Source organism: Pongo abelii, chromosome 8 (assembly GCF_028885655.2).
Source record: "Pongo abelii isolate AG06213 chromosome 8, NHGRI_mPonAbe1-v2.0_pri, whole genome shotgun sequence".
Lineage (NCBI taxonomy): Eukaryota > Metazoa > Chordata > Mammalia > Primates > Hominidae > Pongo > Pongo abelii.
In genome coordinates, this window is record NC_071993.2 from 30,563,311 (window position 1) to 30,574,893 (window position 11,583).

Here is an 11,583-nt window from a genome sequence, read left to right on the forward strand (position 1 = left end):
AGATTAGAATGCTCTCCCCCTTCTCATTCGGAGGGTTTGGGATATGGGAAGGATCCCTTACTTGATGATGACTTTAACTAACAAAAGTGAAGTCATCATTTTCAAATTTTGGATCTCAATTTCATTTTCTCTCTGGCAGGGTGATTGATGCCGTATCACATTTCCCCCTGTAGCCAGAGCAGCTTCTATGATATCATCAATTACATACGGACACACGTCTGGGTTCTTGGGTTCTTGCAGCTGAGATCTCAGCTATCTGGGAGAAGAAGCCCCGTCACGTCTCGGCTGCAGCAGATGAGGACTGGACCACATGCCGATCACTTGGCTGGATCCGTGAATGTGAGAGACTTCCCATTCCATTTTCAAAACTTCCAGCAAAGCCAGATGTATAAGAAAAAAGGCATCTGGCCTCTGTAAGTTTTGGCGCAGTAGGAAACAGACTGATCCCTGGAAGATCAATACAAAAGGCAATGCGGCAGCTCGACAGCTGAAAATACAGATGGCAGCAGCCAGCCACGCCTGTGGGCAGGGGAGAGGGAGTGGAATGTACTTACGGACCCAGTAATACTGACCATATTGAAGGGTAAGTGGCATCCAAAGTGAGGCTGGCACTTGCTGGAAATGGTCAGTAAACCACAGCACACCTTCAGTGCCAGGGAAGAACGTTTCTGTCACTCCCTGGAACTGCTCCTGGAAATGCCATGGCTCAAATGAAGCCCACACATGCCCATACCCACAGCTTCAGTTTTATACATCAGCCCACATTGCAATCTGGGAGCGATAGGAGCAGAGGGTCTACCTCTGCTCCCATCCCTGATAGCCAGGGACAATTTTCTCTTATGAGAGATCAAAGACCTTGAATGCATTCATTTATTTTGCTATGAGTGGAGACATATTTCTGCCTGTGGGGGTGCTAAAGTATTGCAGCATGTGTCTAGTCTGGCATATGTCGGAGCCACCATGCCCAGTGGGGCGCTGACTGACTGGGAATGGGTGCCAGCCCGGGGCACGTATCCTGGGATTTAAGTTCTTTTCTGTGGATCTAACCAAGTTGCTCCTTCCTTGCCTGCTTGGTACAAATTAGTTGAGAAAATAAGAAAACAAGGCAATTGCAACAAACTTAAGTACAATATGGATAGAATGATTCTAGAGATGCCCTGAGGCAGTGCCCGGTGGATCCCAGCTGGGGAAACACACAGGGGTGCTTTGGGAGTTTTGGGAAGAGAAGGGCTGTGGGGAAATTAGTGATCAGTGAAGCTCCTGGGGCTCAGGAGCAGTTGATAGAGCCCAGTCGGCGCCCTTGGCTAACCCCAGAGAGCCAGGTCTGTGGAAAGCCATATCTGCTTCTGAGAAAATGTTTGAAGGAAGCGGGAATCAGGAACATGGTTCTAGCCAGAACCCCTTGGGTTTCAGCCTAAGACAGAGGAGAAGGCCCGGCTTCCTGGGAAGGCTCAGAATGGGCATATTCCACTTCATGGAGTAGTATCTTCCCCCAGACATGACCCCTGTGGGACCACACGGTGGACTCACTCTCTTCATCAATGGCTGAGAGACTAAATTAGGCTAAAATGGACATGATGATCAGGCTGAAGTGGCAACCAAGTGACAAAGCCTGCAACCTGGGGCAGATGTGAGGACCCTCCTGGTGCAAGTCCTAGGCCCAGGGTTGAGAAACTGACTCTGGGCTGTCAAGCCCCAGCTGATGGCCTCTCCTCCACCGGCAGCGACAGCAACCTTCCTTATTCTCTGCCTCCTCCCAGTCCTATGCACATAGGCCAGGTCTGGAATGTCACTGGGGAGCCGCCAATGAAGCCAAGCAGATGAAATGGTACAAATAGTTGAGGAAACAAGGCATCTGCAAAAAGTGTAATTACAATATAGACGTCACAATGTAAGAGATGCCGCGAGGCAGTGCACAGTGGATCCCAGCTGGGGAACAGGCAGGGGTGTTTTGGGAGTTTAGGGAAGGGCTGTAGGGGAATTAGTGGTTAGTGCAGGTAATGCTGGCAATGTTTGCAGAAGGCATGTGTCGTGATATGGTAGAACATGTTCTCCAGAGAAGCTCCTTTAAAAGGCTCTTCTAGGCGGGGCGCAGTGGCTCATGCCTGTAATTCCAGCACTTTGGGAGGTCGAGGTGGGCAGATCACCTGAGGTCAGGAGTTCAAGAACAGCCGGCCAACATGGCGAAAACCCCATTTGTAAAACACGAAAATTAAAAATTAGTCAGGTGTGGTGGTGGGTGCCTATAATTCCAGCTACTCGGGAGGCTGAGTCAGGGAGAATTGCTTGAACCCAAGAGGCGGAGGTTGCAGTGAGCCAAGATCCTGCCACAGCACTCCAGCCTGAGCAACAGAGTGAGACTTCATTGCAAAATAAATAAATAAATAAACAAAATAAAAATTTAAAAAGGCTCTTCTTAGCCTAGGTATAGAACTGACATTAGTGGTAGATCTAGAGAATAAAATGTTCTATTCTTTTCCTCTTCTGCAGGTCAAATCCATTCTTATGCTTATTTATGAATCCATTATTATGTTCACATATATACTTCTTCTCTTTTTTTTCTATGTGCATTGAACTGTATTGGCCTTGTGACTATTATAGTGCATTTTGTTAGCATTTGTAAGCATTGCAATGAATTAGACATTTTTAAAGTGCATATCTCTAAAAATAATTACTTGAGTTTTGGCTAACACAGAGGTATCCCCAAGAGGAACATCAATTTCTTTTGTTGGAGAAAAGGCAAACATTTTTATGAAAACAATGCTCACTCCACATCATGGGGTATGGAGGAGCATACAGAAGAGACAGGGCAAGTGCTTTTCCCAAGCAGCTGAGCGGAAAAGCAAGACAAATATTTTGAACAGTTCATATGTCAAGAAGACATGTGCAAGCTCTATTATTAAAATAATAGTGACATCACAGTGTGCCGACGTGGTGCTTTTATCTTCAAAGCAATTTATGACTGCTCATGAATTGACTTAGGACAAAAGATCAGAAATTGGCAGGAGGTTCTGGGTCTGTGATTTTGGGAAGAATGGATGGGACAGAGATCAAAGGAGCATCTCCAGCCCCCATGCTTTCTCAGTGTGTTGCTTTGGAGCCTGAAAGGAAACCTATGATTCTGCCCTGGGGCGGTTTCTTCTGGACAGTGGAAGCTGGCAATTCAATGGCAGAGGCAGATGGGTGTCTTAGATTCATCAAATCCCATTCCCCTAGCCCATGCCTGGTCATGGTCCTAGAACCAGGGTGGATCAAGAGATAAGTCCCACACTAGGATTCCACGGACTACCTCCCACCCAAATTTGAAAAGAAATTTCAGATTCTGATGGGGCCTCTGTGTCATTCCAGTATCCTTGGGCCAAGACCCCTCCACAGGGTGACTCTGACATGATGAAAGTGACACTGGTTACTGAGCACTCACAATGTGTTGGGCCCTACCCTACTCTGTATATAGATTGTGCCATTTAATCCACACAACTCCTCTTTGAGGTAGGCACTCAGGTTTCCCCATTTTACAGGTGAAGATAGTGGGATAGAATGTGATTGATATGGTTTGGCTGTGCCCCACCGAAAGTCTCATCTTGAATTGTAATCCCCATAATCCACACTTGTCATGGGCAGGACCAGGTGGAGGAAATTGGATCACGGGGGCAGTTTCCCCCACGGAGTTCTCCTGATAGTGAATGCGTCCCTCAAGATCTGATGGCTTTATAAGCGTCTGCCATTTCCGCGGGTTGCTCTCACCTCCGTCCTGCCGCCCTGTGAAGAAGGTGCCTGCTTCCCCCTTTGCCTTCTGCCGTGACTGTAAGTTTCCTGAGGCCTCCATAGCAATTCAGAACTGTGAGCCAATTAAACCTCTTTCCTTTATAAATTACCCAGTCTCAGGTATTTCTTCAATGCAGAACTGTGAGTCAATTGAAACTCTTTCCTTTATAAATTACCCAGTCTTGGGTATTTCTTCATAGCAGTATGAGAATACAGTGGTTAAGCAATCTTCACAAAGTCAGCAGCCATTGGCAGGCAGCAGGATTGGGATTCATCCTTGGGTAGTCAGCATCTGGATTTCACGCCATTAATCTTAAGCCAGGTTGCCTCCATATGTCAGAGAAAGGAAATTGAAGTTCTTAAACTTTGTGCTTCCATATCCAATAAACTTCTCTCAGAGCCTCTAACTCTGGGCTCATGTCTAATTGTGATACCATCAGGTGGGTATTTCAAGGTTTGACCAAAAGGTCGAGAAAGTCTAAATGGCTTTTTGGCAAGCTATATATCTGGGAAGCCAGGGGGCTGAGCGACCAACTTTTGATCTCAACATGGTTGGCCAGGAAATAATAAGAAGAAAGCTTTCCACTGGTCTGTGATGAAACAGGCACTGTCTGTCCTGACCCAGATGTCTGCTTCCCAAACCTGAACAGACCACCTGCCCCGTTTCTCTGCATGGCTGTCCTGCTGGCTCCCTCGGCCTGGAAGCTATAGTCCTTCTCTTTCCCCTTTGCACACAGCTCTTGCCTTTTCCTCACCATTCTCCAGGCTGAATGACACTCTCAGGTTCCCAGTCACCTTCATCTCCTTGTGACTCCCTCCTTGCTATCAGCCAACCTCAGTCAACTGATGACACATTGGGTAAGGGGGCTGATTCCATCAGATCCATGGCTTCATTGATTTCCATGCTCTTTAACTATTTACAGAGCACCCACTCTGTGCCAGGCTGTTTGCTAGGTGCTGGGTACACAACTTGAATAAGACAGGCCTGGGCATTGCCCTCATGGAGTCTGTGGTTTAAACAGGAGCCCAGCATCAGAAAAATGAATAAGCAATAACTTATCAATGGAAGTGAGCCCTAGGAATGAAAATTCTAGGGATTGGAGTGAGGAAATAACAGGGGGTCCTGATCTCCTCTGGACATCAGGAAGGGGCTCTTTTGAGGAAGTGATGCTTGAGATGGAGGCTGAGGAACTGGCCAAGAGTAGAGAGGGATGGTAATCCCAGCTACTCGGAAGGCTGAAGTGTGAGAATCACTTGAACCCAGGAGGTCAAAGCTGCAGTGAGCTGAGATCACGCAACTGCACTGCAGCCTGGGTGACAGAGGAGACCCTGTCTCAAAAAAAGAAAAGAAAAGGCCATTGTGGCTCAAGGTCAGAGAGCAAGGAGGCAGTGAGAGAGGGAAGGTGGGCTGAGCCAGGATATCCAGGGTTCTCTGGGTCACAGGGCACATTTGAGCTTTAATCCTAATAGCAGTAGGAAGTCCCTGGAGGGTTGTAAGTAGAAGGTTGATATAATTTATGTTTTTAAAAGATCACTTAAGTGTAGAAAACAGATTGAACAGGGTAGGAGTGGAGGAAGGGATACGCAACTAGGGCTTCAGTGGGATAGTCCAGGTGAGAGATGATGGGCCTGGATTAGGGGTGGCAAAGGAGCTGGAGGACTCTGTATGGATGCTAATTTCTGCAGACCCAGAGACAGTCTTTGCATATATGCTCAGTCAGTAGTAAGTGTCCTATAAGTGCCAACTTCCATCATTGTTGTTATTAGTTCGTGTATTTGGTTTGGAAATACATAGATAAATTAGCGTAACGTTATTAAGTAAAGGGAAACAACATTCTAGATCAAACACTGGCAAACCACAGCTTGCCTTGTGAGACAAGGCTGGCCTCGTGCCTATTTTTTGTAAATAAAGTTTTATTGGAATACAGTCAGGCCCATTTGTATTGGTCCTTTATGGAAAAGCTTGTTGATCCTTGTCCTAGATGAGTATGCTTTGTGTTGGTGAAAGCTGGATTTTATTCTATTCTTTTTTGAGACGGAGTCTCGCTTTGTCACCCAGGCTGGAGTGCCGTGGCATGATCTTAGCTCACTGCAACCTCCACCTCCCAGGTCCACGTGATTCTCCTGCCGCAGACTCCCGAGTAGCTGGGATTACAGGTGTCCACCACCATGCCTGGCTCATTTTTGTATTTTTAGTAGAGATGGGGTTTTGCCATGTTGGCCAGGCTGGTCTCGAACTCCTGACCTCAAGTGCCTCGGCCTCCCAAAGTGCTAGGGTTATAGGCGTGAGCCACCCAGCCAAAAGCTGGATTCCTTCATCCTTTTTCTCTGGCTTTCCCAGTCCTGAGACATGGGATTCTCTCCCACCTCTGCCCATGAGGCAAAGGCAATAGCCCACCTTTCTAGGTAAAAGGAGTGCCGTGGCTATGCTCATACAAGTAGCTATAATTTTATATATTCTTATTTATAGAATATAGCAGCAAGGCCACTAGCCTTCGTGTTTTATTTTAGTTTGACTTTCTGAGTAAATATCTTAAAATATTTTGACCAGACCCCACAAAAGTCAGAGTTGCTGACAGGTACTTAACAGAGGGTGCTGTCCTGTGACAGCTCTCAGAAGCTTCTGGCTACCTGAAAGGTGAAAACAGCAGCCTACCTGTCTGTGTATGAGTCTGAACACCTTTGTTCCTAGTACCAGGCAGGCTGAATAACTGTGGCCCAAAAATTCCAGCTAGAAAGTGGAAAGATTGGCAGCTACGTAGTATTAAAAAATGGATTAAACTCTTACAGGAGTTCACAACTTATGAATGAGTCATGTTTCAAAAAAGTTTTTTATGTCTTTATTTTGTTCATCAGGACACATTTTATGACTTAACTCATTTTATATGTGGGAGTTAGGTCCCCTGGCAATGAGAAGATGCTTGTTTAAAGTGTAATGAACCTGAAGGCTAGAACTGCACCAGTAGGACTGCAAACTCCACCATCGTAAGGACAATGTCCTTGGGGAAAAGAAAACAGTTTTTTTTTTTTCTTTCCAGGCACACAGTGAATCCCAGCCTTCCTTGCAGATAGGCATGACCATGTCCCTGAGTTCTGGCCAGTAGAACATGGAAAGTCACCAAATGCCCGCCATTCAAGCCTAGACTGTCAACGCATCCTGAGGAATCCTCCCCTCACTCTCTCCCTCCACCTGCTGGCTGGATGCAGGGGGCTCAGCAGAGGCCTCTGAGCCCAGGGGCCCCACATGTCCCACAAGGCTTAAACAAAAGAAAACTACAAATGCAGTCAATCACAGAGTTATTTTATTTAATGTTATAAGAAGTAACAACCATCAACATTGATGGGCAATTGAAAACTTTGAGGGATGGAATCCTCAGCTTTAGAATGAAAAATTATTTTAGAAGTTTATGTATTTATTTTACAGACAAGGGTCTTGCTAGGCTGCCCAGTGTGGAGTGTGGTGGCTATTTACAGGAATAATCATAGAACACTACAGTTTAGAGCCCTGAACCCAAGTAATTCTCCTACTTCAGCCTCCCGAGTAGCTGGGACTACAGGTACCTCCACCGCTGCACACGGCCGAATTCTCAGCTTTATGTGACAACGGAAGGGGTAGAAAGGTCACCTGTGAAGAACAGAGCATTTAGAGTGGACAGCCCAGGCACTCAAGATCTGGCTCCTCCACTCATTGGCTGCATGAATCTGGGCCATTACCAAATTCCTACTAAAGTGAAACTTCTGTCTCTGCAAAAAAATAAAAAATTAGCCAGGTGTGTTGGTGCATGCACCTGCTGTCCCACCTACTTGGGAGGCTAAGGAGAGAGGATCACTTGAGCCAAGGAGTTTGAGGCTGCAGTGAGGTATGGTTGTGCCCACTGCACTCCAACCTGGGTAGCAGAGTCAGATTCTGTCTGTAAGAAAAAAAAAGATAAATAATATCTTAATGCATATATTATAGCAGTGTCTGTTCTCTCACTGATATAAAGAACTGCCTGAGACTGGGGTATTTTAAAGGAAAGAGATTTAATTGACTCACAGTGCCACACAGCTAGAGAGGCCTCAGGAAACTTACAATCATGGTGGAAGGTGAACGTGAAGCAAGGACCTTCTTCACATGATGACAGGAGAGAGAAGTGCAAGCAAGGGAAAGGCCAGTCACTTATAAAACCATCAGATCTCGTGAGAACTCAATCCTATCATGATGCAATCACCTCCTCCCTCCTCCCTTGACATGAGGGGATTACAATTCAAGATGAGATTTGGGTGGGGACACAGAGCCAAACCATATCAATGCAACATTATAAACATATGCAAAAGAATCCATAACGAACAAAATATCAAAAGTTTAAATAAAGACAGGCTCAGTATGACTGAAGTTTCCTTTTGCCTCAGAATCCAAGATAGTTTGCTGCACGAACTCAAATCCACAAGGCCAAGTCCACGATCTCTATTCCTGGGCACACATTGTGTTTTGCTGGAGCACTGCCACATTTTCTTTCTTCTTTCTGAAGCAGGACTGTTAGGGAAAATGCCACTTGCTAAGCACATGTTCAGAAACTGCCTTTTCCCTCTTGCCTCTTCAGATGCTTCAGAAATGGGGTTTTTGTTTTGTTTTGCTTTTTAACATTCACCAGAACATAAAGCAGAGAGCTCCCAATTGTTATTGGAAGGACATAGGGAAGTAAAAACAAACACATAATTAAAATAGCACCCCATCAAGGTCTAGATTCCCAGCCTCAGAGGTGAAGTTCTGTGGGCCAGGGCAGGGTGCACTCAGGGACCTCGAAAGCAGAGCCGAAATGAATCCAGAATTCAGATCTAAAGCAACAGACCCTTTTCCCATCAGGCCCAGGGCCTCAGCCAGATCTCTATCTCCCCTCTGAAACATACACACACTCATATTGGGTATTTAATCATCTGTATTTGCCAGAAAATTGCAGTCTTCCTTTCAGGCTGTTAATACAATAAAAATCAAAATGATTCATGTCAAAACAAGGACATATATTTGTGTAGAGGATTGCACAAATACATTACTCTGTGTGTGTGAGTGTGTGTGTGTGCTTGTGTATGTGAGTGCCAGTGTCTGTGTGTCAGTGTGTGTGAATGTGTTAGTGTGTATGTATATGTCAGTATGTATAGTTATGTGTGTGTATGTTAGAGTGTATGCATGGGTCAGCCTGGATCTGTATGTGTGTCAGTATGTATGTTTGTCAGTGTGTCACTGTGTGCAATTGTGATGTGTATGTTCGTGTGTGTGTGCATGTCAATATATGTATATTTGCTCTCAGTGTGTATAACTGTGTATGTGTATGTTAGTGTGTATGTGTGTCAGCATGGGTGTGTCAGTGTGTTTGTCAGTGTGTGTCAATGAGTATGTGTGTCAGTGTGTGTGTGTCAGTGTGCCACTGTGTGTAATTGTGTATGCATATGTGTGTATCGGTGTGTTGGCATGTATGTGTCAGTGTGTGTTTCTGTGTGAGTGTGTGTGTGTGTGTCATAAAGAAACGCCACCCCTGCCCATCCCAGGCACACTGCAGATCCTGCTGAAGCCATCTGGCCTGGACATTAACGCAGTGCAGATGTGGCGTGCAGAGAGTGCCTGAGCCACGCAAGGCCACTTCTGACGCCCCATGACAGTGAGTGGCTTCCATGTAACATGTTGTTGTTGGCATTGCTAACAGCAGCAGGCGCTGTTCGGCTTCTGATTTAACTCAGCCTGCAGGCCCACATCATTACAAGGAGATTTATGGGTGTTACCACATTTTGTTACAGATTTTGTTTCCTGGAGCAGAGCCTTCTGTTCCAGGCAGGAGAAAGGGTGGCAGTTAATCCATCATGTCTGTGTTGAGCTACATGATACTGAAGAACATTAGAGCAGGTTAGGGTGCGATGGAAGGAACACTTGGCGTGTCAGTTTCCCCAGAGACTGAAAAGTACACCTTAGAAATCAGTCTACTGACTGGGCAAACCATGTACCTGGGTAAATGATATCTTTCTTGTTAACCAATAGCCACTTGTAGCCTACTAGGCTAGAGGCTTTGAGGGGAAGGAGTGAAGTCCGTGATTCTTGTTTTTAACCTGTTTATGCCTAGTGTTCCATTATTGGGACACTAAGCTTGTGGGAGTTATTTATACCCTACTGCTCAAGGTTATTGCCAAGGTCTGATTTTTCACACACACACACACACACACACACACACACAAATTGTAACCACTGGCATAAATGGGTTAAGGGGCTTATAGAGTAGTTGTCTAGTTACAAAATAATCACACTTTTTTGAGGAAAGGTTTGTGAGCTCATTTTACAAATTGACATCCCCCTTCTGCATGCATTCTCATCTTTAGGTAGACAGCTCTCAGAGGGGAGGGAAGGCTGGGCGTGTCTCTGCTGCTGACAGCTCTGTGACCAGAGGCCAGTGCTTCTCCACGTGTGCCTGGGACCAGCAGCATCCACATCACTTGGGAGCTTGTGAGAAATTCAGATTCTCAGGCCCCAGCCCAGTTCTGCTGAATCAGAAGCCCTGGGAGTGGGGCCAGCAATCTGAGTTTTACCAGCCCTCCAGGTGATTCTGAAACATGCTCAAATTTAAGAACCGTGGTCTTAGTAAATCCCTTCATCTCTTCGGTCTTATGTTCCTCACTCTCTGCAAAATGGTAAAAATCATACGCTATAGTTATGGAGATCAAATGGGGAAATCAAGGCACTTAAGACATAGTAAAGGACAATAACAAATAATCAGTTAATAATAATAAAACATTACCAGTGCAAAGCACAAAACATCCCTGAAGGAGATCAGCAAACTCTTGGCAATGATTTGCAAGGATGTTCTATTTCAGGGATTGTCTCCTTCAGGGAAATGTCCAAGAAGCACCTTCAACTCAAGACCATGTTTTCAATTCCCACACCATGATGAAAACCCCACTTGCCCTCATGGTTGATTCTGTGAGGCAGCATCTGTGGCATCTTTAGTGGAAAAGATTCATATCTTCAGATGTAATGGCCCAGCCCACATGGGCATCAGGCCAGGTGACTTCAGGCCAGACCAGTTGGAACCTTTTTCTTCACAGGGAGTGGAAGTCAAACCAGGAGATAAACATTCAGGAGAGAGAACAGCATTTCCCTTCACTTCAGAGGCAAATCAAATATACAATGGTGAATAGGAGACAGAAATTTCCTTTATTCAAGACATTGGGATAAAGGTTACATAGATAGTCCCGAGAAAACCATCTCTACCGTTAAAAAACCCAAAACACCACATGTTCTCACTCATAAGTGGGAGCTGAGCAATGAGAACATATGGACACAGAGAAGAGAACATCATACACCGGGGCCTGTCGGGGGGTGGGGGGGCTAGGGGAAGGATAGCATTAGGAGAAATACCTAATGTAGATGACGGGTTGATGGGTACAGCAAACGACCATGGCACATGTATACCTATGTAACAAACCTGCACATTCTGCACATGTATCCCAGAACTTAAAGTATAATAAAAACAAAATTTTTTTAAGTTAAATCCACAGATAATGGGCTATTGTGTTAAGCTGTTCTTGAGTTGCTATACAGAAATATCTGAGACTGGGTAATTTATAAGAAAAGAGGTTTAATTGGCTCATGGTCATGCAGGGTGTGCAGGAAGCATGGTGTTGGCATCTGCTTCCAAGGGGGTCTCAGGAAGCTTCCAATCTTGGCGGAAGGGGAAGTGGGAGCAGGCACATCACATGGTGAAAGCAGGAGCACGAGAGAGAGGGGGCGATCAGGACTAGATCTCACAAGAACCCACTATTGCGAGGACAACACTGAGAGGATGGTACTAAACC

The 11,583-nt window shown here is 45.6% G+C and overlaps 1 long non-coding RNA gene across 1 annotated transcript; it reads left to right on the plus strand.

The window, feature by feature from the left end:
* The first annotated feature begins 242 nt into the window (after positions 1–242).
* LOC129048512 (uncharacterized) lies at positions 243–7,054 on the plus strand. Its single transcript, XR_008510885.1, has 2 exons — positions 243–583; positions 6,804–7,054. It is a non-coding gene; the product is annotated as an uncharacterized LOC129048512 (long non-coding RNA).
* The last annotated feature ends 4,529 nt before the right edge of the window (positions 7,055–11,583 follow it).